This window comes from Periophthalmus magnuspinnatus, chromosome 4 (assembly GCF_009829125.3).
Source record: "Periophthalmus magnuspinnatus isolate fPerMag1 chromosome 4, fPerMag1.2.pri, whole genome shotgun sequence".
Classification (NCBI taxonomy): domain Eukaryota; kingdom Metazoa; phylum Chordata; class Actinopteri; order Gobiiformes; family Gobiidae; genus Periophthalmus; species Periophthalmus magnuspinnatus.
In genome coordinates this window covers 20683309-20696075 of record NC_047129.1, presented here as the reverse complement: position 1 = coordinate 20696075, position 12767 = coordinate 20683309, and positions in this window count along the sequence as shown.

The window sequence follows — 12767 nt, the reverse complement described above, 5'->3', positions numbered from 1 at the left end:
ATGAGAGAGAGTGTTTTATTATTACATGGAATGAAGAAGTGGCCAATCAGCTTCACCCACAGACATAAATAAATGGATGAAGCTAACCTGCTAGCAGCCGCGCTCCAAACAGGAAGTGATCATGGGGTGCACTTCCGGCTCCACGGACTAAAAACTGCGTCCCCTCTCTCTGTAATTGCTGCTGTCAGACTCATCATTTTGGTCTTAAATGTTCAAATTAACCTGCTTTACGTGATCCTGTTTTTTAATTTCACTATTGTGTCTGTAAATCAAGATATGAACATTAATGAAACAAATCAGGCACCTTCTTTCTTTCTAGATTTCTGTGGGCAGGAAGGGGCGTTACCTTCCACAGCATCGCTCTGGATTGGCTGTTTGGTTGCTATGATACTCATGGTCAGAATTTCAAATATGGAACTGGGCTCCAGATTGGCCGCTATAACTGCTCTTGATGAGCTTTTTTTGGAGCTGAACGCTGCGGTGACATCACACTTACTCACTTCTTTACACAGTCGGTGGCTTCAACCCAAAACCCGCTCGTTTGATAAAAGGGGAGGACTGTTTGGCCAAATTCAGACTATTTTATCATTAAATTCAAATCAACCCCTTTGACTCTGTGTGTTTGGATATCCAGAGTCTCATAAGGAAGGGCATCTAACATAAAGAGACAGATGAGTCGCTATGGAAGAACTTACATTTGTATGATTTTCAATATGTTTTTTATCACGTCCACCAGTCTCAAGGGCAGCTGTGTGTCTTAAATTTGCATGATCCTATGATCCTCGTGGACATAATGTAAATCAGGAGCTGCGTTTGGAACCTGCCCTCAAATCTAATCTCTTACTTTTCACGTAAATGTTGTAACTGATTTGGAGCTGCTGCCGCTCTGCTGTCCAAGTGTCTTTGTAACTGGCTGAGTATTTGAACCTTTGTAGCTTCTTCTAAATGGCAGATGGTCCTGTTCTGCGTATGCTCTGCCTGTGCCCCTCCCACACAGACCTGTTGTAATGATGAGCTCAACTTATTTTTGCCTATAAATGGCTCTAGTACCAGACCATACATGTGTTTTGTTTTATTGGCCAAACTATGCAAAGGACGTCTGTGTGTTTGCTCAAGGGTTTGATGACATAAGCAGAAGAAACAGCTCATGTCGTCTGGTTTGGTCGTCTGTTTGTGGAACCTCATTTAAAGGTGCTGTGCCAGATTCTTTCCATGTGTTTGAGCTAAATGTGTCTCACCCCACTACAGATGTATGCATAAGGTCTTCAGATCAAAATAAGCCAGTTGCGTACTGCATCTAATTAGAAAGCGTTTTATTGTCCAATAATCAGGAAGTCCATATTACCATGCTAGTTGTTTTTAGCTTTACCACCACAGCAAAACTCCGGTCTCTGAGAGTTGTGAAAAGTGCTTATAAACTCATCATGGTGCATCATTAGGATGGTCTGAAAGCATAAGGTCTGACACAGAGAGGAGTAACTTTGGACCACTGCAAACTGCTTAAAATTTACTTTCACGTTTTAAATTGGGCACAGCCCTAAATGGGTCAAAGGTCTCACTGTCTGCAAGAAGAAGCAATCCTTGTCCTAGCCTTTGATTATGTAAGCAGAAGAAACAGCTAATAATAATATCTCTACGGTGTAAATTGCACAGAGGTATCACCCCTCTGCGTGCGCACAGAGGTATCACTCGTCTGTGTGCGGCAGTCAGCACAGAGGTATCACTCCTCTGCGTGCGCACAGAGGTATCACTCCTCTGCGTGCGCACACAGGTATCACTCCTCTGCGTGCGCACAGAGGTATCACTCCTCTGCGTGTGCACAGAGGTATCACTCCTCTGCGTGTGCACAGAGGTATCACTCCTCTGCGTGCGCACACAGGTATCACTCCTCTGCGTGCGCACAGAGGTATCACTCCTCTGTGTGCTGCAGAGTCAGTCCTTTTGTTTTAGTTTGACTGGCTCCAGCTATGGACTTGGTATTTTAAATAAATCGTGGTTTATGATAATTAAAAATAGATATTTTTGTTGTAGACGACATTCAAGTTTCATCTCAAACTGTTCCTTTTGCATCAGGAACAATCAGCTCTCTATTGTGTAACAGTGTTCTTTAACTGGACACTGATCAGACACTGTAAGGATATGGGACAGTGATTCTGAAACGTTTCACAACAAGTAGCACCTAAGGAAACCTGCTTTCTGAGTACCTCTATGAGGTCTAAACTAAGCTAAACCATGGAACTGGACTAAGGGAGTTCTAAGAAGTTCTAAACAAGGTCTGAAAAATATGAATAATATTCAGTCCAAATTTAAGCAGAGAGTTGGCAGAGGAGCCACTGAACTTTGGAAAGAGCTTCAGCAGTTTGAGAAACACTGATATGGAACATTTTAACAGAAGGTTTAACACTCTTCTCCAGAGCTGCTAGTTCAGATCCACTACAGAAAACATCAGTCTGAACTGGAAATCATTCTGTGCTCAACCCTGTGTAATGATCTGTATAATAAACCTACAGTATATAAATGACTCACAGACGCCACATGAAGCTCCTCACACGTTCAGAGCAGATTTCAAAACATCTGGGGAAGTATTTAAGCCTTCTCCTCATCATGTGCGTTAAGAGAACACTCATATCGCAGTGAGACCGTCTGCTTTGCTAGTTTGTGGTTTTCTTTCCAAATGAGCTGAGCCCTGTGGAGGACAGGAGTGCACCAGTGTGGAAGGAGGGCTGTAGCTCCTATGGCACACTATAGCACAACATAGTGCATGTCCAGTTTGTGTGAACAGTTTATTTTTAGCTTTATTTTAAATGTCAGTGCTTTATGTGATGAACAGTTTTATATAAACAGGAGGAGTTCATCTGATTTCCCTGATCTCTCTGTTTTATACCGATGGATTTCAGTCTGGTCCCTCGTCCTCTGTTGCGTCTCAAGCACAGTCAAACAGGATCGTCCAATCAGATCTGTTTATTTCAGTGACAGGTGTGAAATGAAGGAGCTCATTGGTCGCCTGTGATTAAAAAATAAAATCACATTTCTCTCCCCTCATATTCACAGAGTTCATGCTTCGCTTTTTGATTCTGCAGAAATCCTCCATGTTTTTCAGCTCCTGTGATGTTTTGGGGTTTTTTGCCTTTATTTTTCCAATATGGGACCATGCCTGTTTCTGATGGGCTAATCCAAAAAGTGACCGGCTTTGAGCATGTGATGACCCCTGTCGTGAAGATCATAAATGACATCCACACCAAAGCGAAACAGCACAGGACGTTCAGGTGCTATTGGAGGAGCTGTCAGTTAAAGTATGACTTTAAACTCAGTGGAGGAGTTTTGCAACGTTTTTTGTCACTTTTGGGTGAAATCTACCCTCCTCCTCTGCCCCCTCCTCTCTGTTGCCCTTCTCCTTTCAGTTGCCCTCTTCCTCTGCCCCCTCCTTTCTGTTGCACCCTCCTCTCTGTTTCCCTCTGTCTCTGTTTTTGTTATTCTAAATACAGGCTCTGGTTGTTTGTCCCAGAGGCAGTGCAGAGATAAAGAGACAAAACAGAAATCTAAAGGAGCTTCCTCTCCCTCTGAGGATCTGCCCCAGGACCTACCCCAGGATCTGCCCCAGGACCTTCTCCAGGACCTGCCCCAAGATCTGCCCCAGGACCTACCCCAGGACCTGCCCCAGGACCTGCCCCAGTGCTCTCCTGGGGCAGTCCTCTCCCCCAGGAGAGTCTCAGGAGAGCACTGCCCCAGGAGAGCACTGGGGCAGGTCCCGGGGCAGTCCTCTCCCCAGTGCCTGTGTCCACTGGCGTATGAATGGGTGTTTGTGAGAGTGTTTCCTGTTCACCTCAGAGACCAAAAAGATACAATATAATGAGATGGACCTTGTGCTTAATCATATCGAGGGACCTGTTTCACTGCTCAAAAAGTGAATATGTGTAAACTACATGTTTCTAAAAACTTGCACGATGAGGCGGAGAAGACTGGACGGGTTTGGGACATCCACAGGAACAATCCCAGTTTGTCTGACTCTAGCCCTAAGGAACATGATAGTTTAGAATTTAGTGCTTTCAAAAGAGTGCATTATGTAACCTTTAGTCTGTATACTTCAGATCTGTGGAGAAAGGAGCCCCAGTGATTGACAGGTGGCATATTTCAGTTTTTGAATCTGCCGATGTAATGTGTCTCCTTTACCCCAATTGTTCATAACATTCGGGTCTTTGTGTTCTCATCTTTTGCTGTTCCCGTCACAGCCACAGCTCTACAGCTCTCTGCTCAAGTTGTATTGATTCTCAATGTAGACAGTGTGTTGTCTGCTAATGCTAACTCACTCTGCGCTAACGCACTCTGAGCTAATGGAAGCTGAGTGTGGCATGTGTCCGAGCCTGTGTCAGCAAAGTGTATGCTTTTACAGCTGACGGCAACAAGACCGGACAAGAACAAGACCAAGACAAGAACAAGACAAGAACAAGACCTGGATAAGAACAAGACCCAGACAATAACAAGCCTTCAGACAAGACCCAGACAAAACCCAGACAAAACCCAGACAAGACCCAGACAAGACCCAGACAAGACCCGGACAAGACCCAGACAAGACCCGGGCAAGACCCAGACAAGACCCGGGCAAGACCCAGACAAGACCGGGACAAGACTCCAACAAGAACAAGACCTTGACAAGAACAAGACCCACAAGACCCTGACAAGAACAAGACCCAGACAAGACTCAGGGGAGCACTGAGGCTGCGAGGTACAGCTCAGGTCTTACTACTTGTCCGAATGAGCCTGAGTTAAAACCTGCTCTGACAGTAATAAATGCAAAATGATCCTGGTGTTGACTGTTGTAAAAGCTGCACTTTGTGACAAAACCCTTCAGAATGGGTTAATGCATTTGACCCATCCTTCAGTGTCTCTGGGTTAAACCTTCATTTGACCCATCCTTCAGTGTCTCTGGGTTAAACCTGTCAGGAGCAGTGGACCCATTTGCAGATCTTGAGCTAGTTTTGTTCAGGACTATCTTAGCTGAGCTTCCAGAATTTGACCCATTATCAAACCTATAATCTTGGGGTGAGAGTACTGACCGCTGTGCCACCACGATACTGTGCATTTGATGAGTAAATAAAACAAGGAGTTCCAGATCACTGTTTAAATATCCACCCTCCACTTTCACAATTTAAAAGTCAGGTATAGTTCTTTGCATGGACACCGCAAACCTGTAGGACCAGCTCCTGCTTGGTGGAGTGATAATGGAGTGATAGATTTCAGAATCCAGTTCAAACAAAAGTGAGTTACTCCCACATCAGTATTCAGTGTAACACAGTCTCCCAAACTCTTCTCTCCATAAACAGTTTGTTCAGTTCCCAGACTGACAGGAATGCGCCTGATTCACATCCCCAGCGCTGGTAACTTCTGTGGGCTGTTTTTACTCCAGGCGTCCCACTCTAGACTGGACCTCCAGAGAAATAAACAAAGGGGCAGGACCAGGCCGTGATGTTCCCACAGAGTGACGTCATTCAGGGGTCACCGGGCGCCAGCCAGGCCTGGACACACACACAGTTTGAGAGTTACACGGGCTTGGGTGCTTTCCAGGATCAGAGGATATAAGGCAGGTTAATGTCAGCACATCTTTTAATTGTATTTATGTTGTTGAGCTCACACTCCCACACTCCCACACTGACACAGTCTCACACTCCCACACTGACACAGTCTCACACTGACACACTCCCACACTCCCACACTGACACAGTCTCACACTCCCACACTGACACAGTCTCACACTGACACACTCCCACACTCCCACACTGACACAGTCTCACACTGACACAGTCTCACACTGACAGTCTCACACTCCCACACTGACACAGTCTCACACTGACAGTCTCACACTCCCACACTGACACAGTCTCACACTGACACAGTCTCACACTGACAGTCTCACACTCCCACACTGACACAGTCTCATACTGACACACTCCCACACTGACACACTCCCAAACTGACACGCCCACACTGACACACTCTCACACTCCCACACTCTCACACTGACACACTCCCACACTGACACACTCTCACACTGACACACTCCCACACTTACACACTTGCACACTAATACACCCCAACACTGACACACGCTCCCACATTTGCACACTAATACACTCACACACTGATACACTCACACATTGATACACTCACACACTGATACACTCACACACTGATACACTCACACATTGATACACTCACACATTGATACACTCACACACTGATACACTCACACACTGATACACTCACACACTGATACACTCACACATTGATACACTCACACACTGATACACTCACACATTGATACACTCACACACTGATACACTCACACATTGATACACTCACACACTGATACACTCACACACTGATACACTCACACACTGATACACTCACACACTGATACACTCACACATTGATACACTCACACACTGATACACTCACACACTGATACACTCACACACTGATACACTCACACTGATACACTCACACACTGATACACTCACACACTGATACACTCACACACTGATACACTCACACGCTGATACACTCACACGCTGATACACTCACACCCTGATACACTCACACACTGATACACTCACACACTGATACACTCACACACTGATACACTCACACACTGATACACTCACACACTGATACACTCACACGCTGATACACTCACACGCTGATACACTCACACACTGATACACTCACACACTCATACACTCACACACTGATACACTCACACACTGATACACTCACACACTGAGCGCTCCCATTGAGCTCAGTGTAAAGCAGAGTGCATTCTTTCCACACTGATCGGTGCAGTGGTCTCCGGAGAACATTTCAGTTTCTTTAGTCATGGTTTAAAGGCGGCGTTGACACAGCTCATGTACTAGGCACGCTCAGACGCTCTGTGGTCATTTATATCTGCACCTTTGACTCTACTGCCCAGTTCTCCGGCTTCAGCTGCATTGACCTGTAAAACAGCAGTGAGAGATGACTCCAAACAGCCTGTGTTCACACTGAGTTTTCTGTAAATGTCATTTGCTCTGTCCTTGACAAATCAGAAAGAGTTTTATATTCACACAAACACAATCTGCTCCAGTTATTTTATCAACACTTTCTTTTTGTACTTTCCTGAAAACCTTTAACAGAGACTTAAAAGTCCTGTGATTTTTACTTTTAAAAACGTCAAAACAGAAGCAGTACATTTGAAATTGCGGTGGTTCAGTTACTCCTCATTGACCTTATCAAAGCATCCTATTTATTCACCATGATGAATTTATAAGCACATGACTCTGCGACCAGAGTGGAGTTTTGAGCTCTGTGACGGTAAAGCTAACAACTAGCATGGTAACGCACTCTTCCTAATTATCAGACAACAAAACACTTAAAAATTAGATGCAGAGAGCACACAGCGGACTTAATTTGACTTCAAGAGCTCTTTATAGAATAAAAATAAATAAATAAAATAATAGTAATAATAATAATAATAATAATAATAATAATAATAATAACAGTACTGGGACAGGACACATTGTGCTAAAAAACAAAACAAAAAAAATAGCTGTGTACTAACACATTTGGCATTTTAATATAAACGTGTTTATTATTTTTAGATATTCTACACTGAAGCTCGAAATGCTTCAGCTCTGTTTTAGTTCTTTTACAGATGCTGTGGGGATCCCAGATGAAAATGTATTTTTAAAAGAAAATATTTTTGTTTGTTTGTTTGTTCGTTTATTTGTTCGTTTGTTGGTTGGTTTGTTGGTTTGTTTGCTTGTATGATTCGCCTACAGAATTTACACATCTCATGAATCACATCTGAAATCCAAAAGTGCAGGTCTTATTCTCATGACAAAATGAATCCTTGAAGTGAACCTGGCCCTGACCCAACTGTGATCCAAACAGTGGAGGTCCAGTGAGGAGCACATTGTCTCTGGGCCTGGGGTGACCTGCCGCCTCAGGCCTCCACAGAACTCTGCCCCAATTACACCCAAATAGAGTTTCCAGTGAAAGATGCCCATTGAGTGCACCACTTTCACATCACTAACCAGGAACAAACGTGCATTCTAACACACAGACTCAGGGCATTTTAAGCACTCAACCAGAGACAACTGACGAGGGCAGAAGAGGGACATTTTTAACCCTCAAACATGTTCATAAAGGGGCTGTAGTTCATAGAAGACAAGGGGAAGCGAGACAAGTACAAGTACAAGTATTTAATGAGGTTTGAGCAGTGGAGAGAAGAAGACCGCGTTAAGCCCAAGTGACCTGGTTTGACTGGACTAAAGAGCATGAATGGACTCATCATAAAGAAGAATCTAGGACAAGTATGTGCTCAGTGTTTCACAGAGATGTGCTGCCCTAACAATAGATAAAATTATATACAAAATATGTTTTTTTATTCTTTTATTCACACAGAAAAATAATAATACTGAGCAGAACAGTAAAGAAAAAAGATTGAAATTTTAGGTTTTGTAAAATAACACAAATAGCCAGTAGAGGGCAGCAGATCCAGTGTTAAACCCAAGTATCTGTGAAAGTGGTTTATATTTGCACCTTTACAAAAGTCTGCAGTTCTTCAGGTGCATCCTGGGACAATTTACAGATTTTCATGTGTTTTTAATGGTTGGCTGCAGAGGTGGAGCTCGGAGAGGTGAGCCGAGGCCTTTGAGGACACAAATACGGTTAAACCATAAGCTACAGTGAATTAAAAGTGAACTCTGTGTCATGGCGCCATCTGGAGTTTATAATGTGTAAATGCACCAAAATAAGGCTGATATTAGAGAGCAAAACCCGCTCTACAGATCCAGGTTAAATGGACAGGGTCAGGACAGGGTCAGGACAGGGTCAGGACAGGGTCAGGACAGTATCTTCTGGAGACTTATCTCATTATGTTTGTTTAGTTAATGTGAGCTGAACATCATTGATTTGTTATATTTTCAATTTTTCATAATTTAACTGAGCCTTTGTTGAGCCTCAGGATGTAAACTTAGACATAGAGAAATAAAGTCATGTAAATAACGGGAGATTTCTCCAAATGACATCACAAACATCATTAAAGCCGCAAGCGGCGATGATGGCCCTCGCCCCCCGCGCGACCGCCCCCCCATGCGACCGCCCCCCCATGCGACCGCCCCCCCATGCGACCGATCCCCCATGCGACCGCCCCCACATGCGACCGACCCCCCAGGCGACCGCCCGGGGCCGGCCACTGCCCCCACGCACCATTTTCCCCGCCCGGCCACCCCATGGCCACAATCCGCCCCCCTTCACTCAGTTTCTATATAAATATGGGTGACCAACACATTACAATGGCTGTGCAAGGCATTAAACCGGCAACCGCGTACATAATACAGGTATGGTGTAATTTACTTTTTTGCCCCTTTTAATGCCCAAAATTATCTCCCCAAGTTTCATGCCAATCGGACAAAGTTGAGTATTTCACCAATACTGTAGGGGGCGCTATAGTGTTCATTTAGATAACAATTAATAGTGCATTTTATTAATACCCTGATATCACATTTGTGATGAGAATTTCAGCTGTCTAGAACAATGTATGTGCGTGTAAGACATTTTTTAATGATTTTTTTTTTTGTGTGTTTGCACCCCTGGTGGCCAAATGTGGAAAATGACTCATGGCCATAATGTAATTTTTTGTTTCTTCTGATGCCGTCGATTTATTCCCCGAATTTCGAAGGAATCCGATAATGTTGGTGTTTCCCCCCTATGGTAGGGGGCGCTATAGTGTTCATTTTTATTACAATTAATATTCCATTTTATTAATACCCTCATATTACACGTGTGATGTGAATTTGAGCTGTGTAGACCAATGCATGTGTGTGTCAGACATTTTTAAATGATTTTATTTGGAGTCTTTGCGCCCCTGGTGGCCAAGTGTGAAAAATGACCTATGCCCGTAATATTATTTTTTGGTCCACGTCATGCCCCCAATTTATTCCCCGAATTTCGTAGGAATCCGATAATGTTTGCGTTTCACCCCTATGGTAGGGGGCGCTATAGTGTTCATTTTTATTAAAATTAATATTGCATTCCATTCATGCCCCAATCTCGCATATGTGATGTGAATGTGAGCTCTGTAGGGCAATGCCTGTGGTCGTGAGAGGACATCGAAAAAACAGGAAACGAAGGCGTATTTCGGTGGCGGCGTACGGGCGAACCGTGTGGAATTTGGAGAAAACGTGGATAAGTTCTGAAAACCCATGTGTCTGGATGTGGCATGTGAAATCTGAGCTCATTTGGACCAAAAACCTGAGACTAGTAGCGTTTTGAAAATACGCAACGAAAAAGTTGGCGAATTTTTGATTCAATATAGCCGACTTCCTGTCCGTCCTAGGGCCGCACTATGATTGGCTTTTTTGCTTGTCTCCATGAGCTCTATCACTGGTGTGAATTTCGTCAAGCTAGGGCGAAAAATGCGTGTCGGCTCCCAATTCATTTTAAAATTTTGAATTTTCTAGGTGGCGCTGTCGAGCCGGTTTGCTTCGGACATTGTCGCGATGCCAATTTTATGAAATTTTTCACCGAGCCGGTCGATCCTATACCTATATGTGGGACTTTTCGTCGACGTTCAGGGGGTGAAAACTGCGATTGTTTTGGCGGAAAAACGAAGAACAATGTTAATATGCAGTGTGGGCCTGGGCTGTGTGGCCCTGACTCTATATGAGAGGGGTCTGTGGCTTTGCACCGGCAACGACGTACATAATACAGGTATGGTGTAATGGACTTTTTTGCCCCATTTAATGCCAACAATTATCTCCCCAAGTTTCATGCCAATCGGACAAAGTTGTGTATTTTACCAATACTGTAGGGGGCGCTATAGTGTTCATTTACATAACAATTAATAGTGCATTCTATTAATACCCTGATATCACATGTGTGATGAGAATTTCAGCTGTCTAGAACCATGTATGTGCGTGTAAGAAATTTTTTAATGATTTTTTTTTTAGTATTTGCGCCCCTGGTGGCCAACCGTGGAAAATGACTCATGGCCATAATGTAATTTTTTGTTTCTTCTGATGCCACTGATTTATTCCCCGAATTTCGTAGGAATCCGATAATGTTGGCGTTTCACCCCTATGGTAGGGGGCGCTATAGTGTTCATTTTGATTACAATTAATAATCCATTTTATTAATACCCCCATATCACACGGGTGATGTGAATTTGAGCTGTGTAGACCAATGCATGTGCGTGGCAGACATTTTTAAATGATTTTATTTGGAGTCTTTGCGCCTCTGGTGGCCAAGTGTGAAAAATGACCTATGCCCGTAATATTATTTTTTGGTCCACGTCATACCCCCAATTTATTTCCCGAATTTCGTAGGAATCCGATAATGTTTGCGTTTCACCCCTATGGTAGGGGGCGCTATAGTGTTCATTTTTATTAAAATTAATATTGCATTCCATTCATGCCCCAATCTCGCATATGTGATGTGAATGTGAGCTCTGTAGGGCAATGCCTGTGGTCGTGAGAGGACATCGAAAAAACAGGAAACGAAGGCGTATTTCGGTGGCGGCGTACGGGCGAACCGTGTGGAATTTGGAGAAAACGTGGATAAGTTATGAAAACCCATGTGTCTGGATGTGGCATGTGAAATCTGAGCTCATTTGGACCAAAAACCTGAGACTAGTAGCGTTTTGAAAACACGCAGCGAAAAAGTTGGCGAATTTTTGATTCAATATAGCTGACTTCCTGTCCGTCCTAGGGCCGCACTATGATTGGCTTTTTTGCTTGTCTCCATGAGCTCTATCACTGGTGTGAATTTCGTCAGGCTAGGGCGAAAAATGCGTGTCGGCTCCCAATTCATTTTAAAATTTTGAATTTTGTAGGTGGCGCTGTCGAGCCGGTGTGCTTCGGACATTGTCGCGATGCCAATTTTATGAAATTTTTCGCCGAGCCGGTCGATCCTATACCTATATGTGGGACTTTTCGTCGACGTTCAGGGGGTGAAAACTGCGATCCTTTTGGCGGAAAAATAAGAAGAAGAAGAAGAAACCCAGGAAGAACAATGCCCCTCGCCATCACTTCGTGAGTGGCGAGGGCCAATAAAATAAACAAGTTTCATCTTGTAAAAATAATCCTGGGACACTTAAGAGTCCTGTTCTCTTCTACATGAGAAGAAAACAGGACTCTGAAGTGTCCCAGGATCCTATCCTGTTTTTGATAACCACAAGAGGGCAGCACACCATACTATTCTCTTTGTGTAATTAGCTACAAGTTACAAGTCATCACCACAAGCAGATTCACAATAAATACTTTATTTTCAACATTAAAAATACAATCTCATTTTATAATAAACTTTGTATATTTTTGTCCTTTACATTCGTCCGTAGAGCCGTCTGCACTGTTTACACCAGAACACAAGTCAAAAAACACAACATGAAGTATTTCATAAATATTTTAACAGGACACTGAACATACAGCACAGATGACACATTCTCTGGGTCATGCAGATGAAGCTTGACCTACAAAAGCTACAAAAACATACAAACAAAGCTCAAGCATCCCTGTTTACCCACTGTGCAAATCGTCTGCAGCAGAGTCTTTCATAAAGACGTAAACAAAGGTAAAAAATACATTTAAAAACTCCTGATTCCGTCACTGGTCTAACAGCTCAACACTAGCACTTGCTCTATTGTAAATTTGAAACATTTCTCAGATCACATTCATGTTACAGCTGTAGAGCCTCGTCTATAGGTGCACAGGTGTACTACACCGTGCACAGGTGTA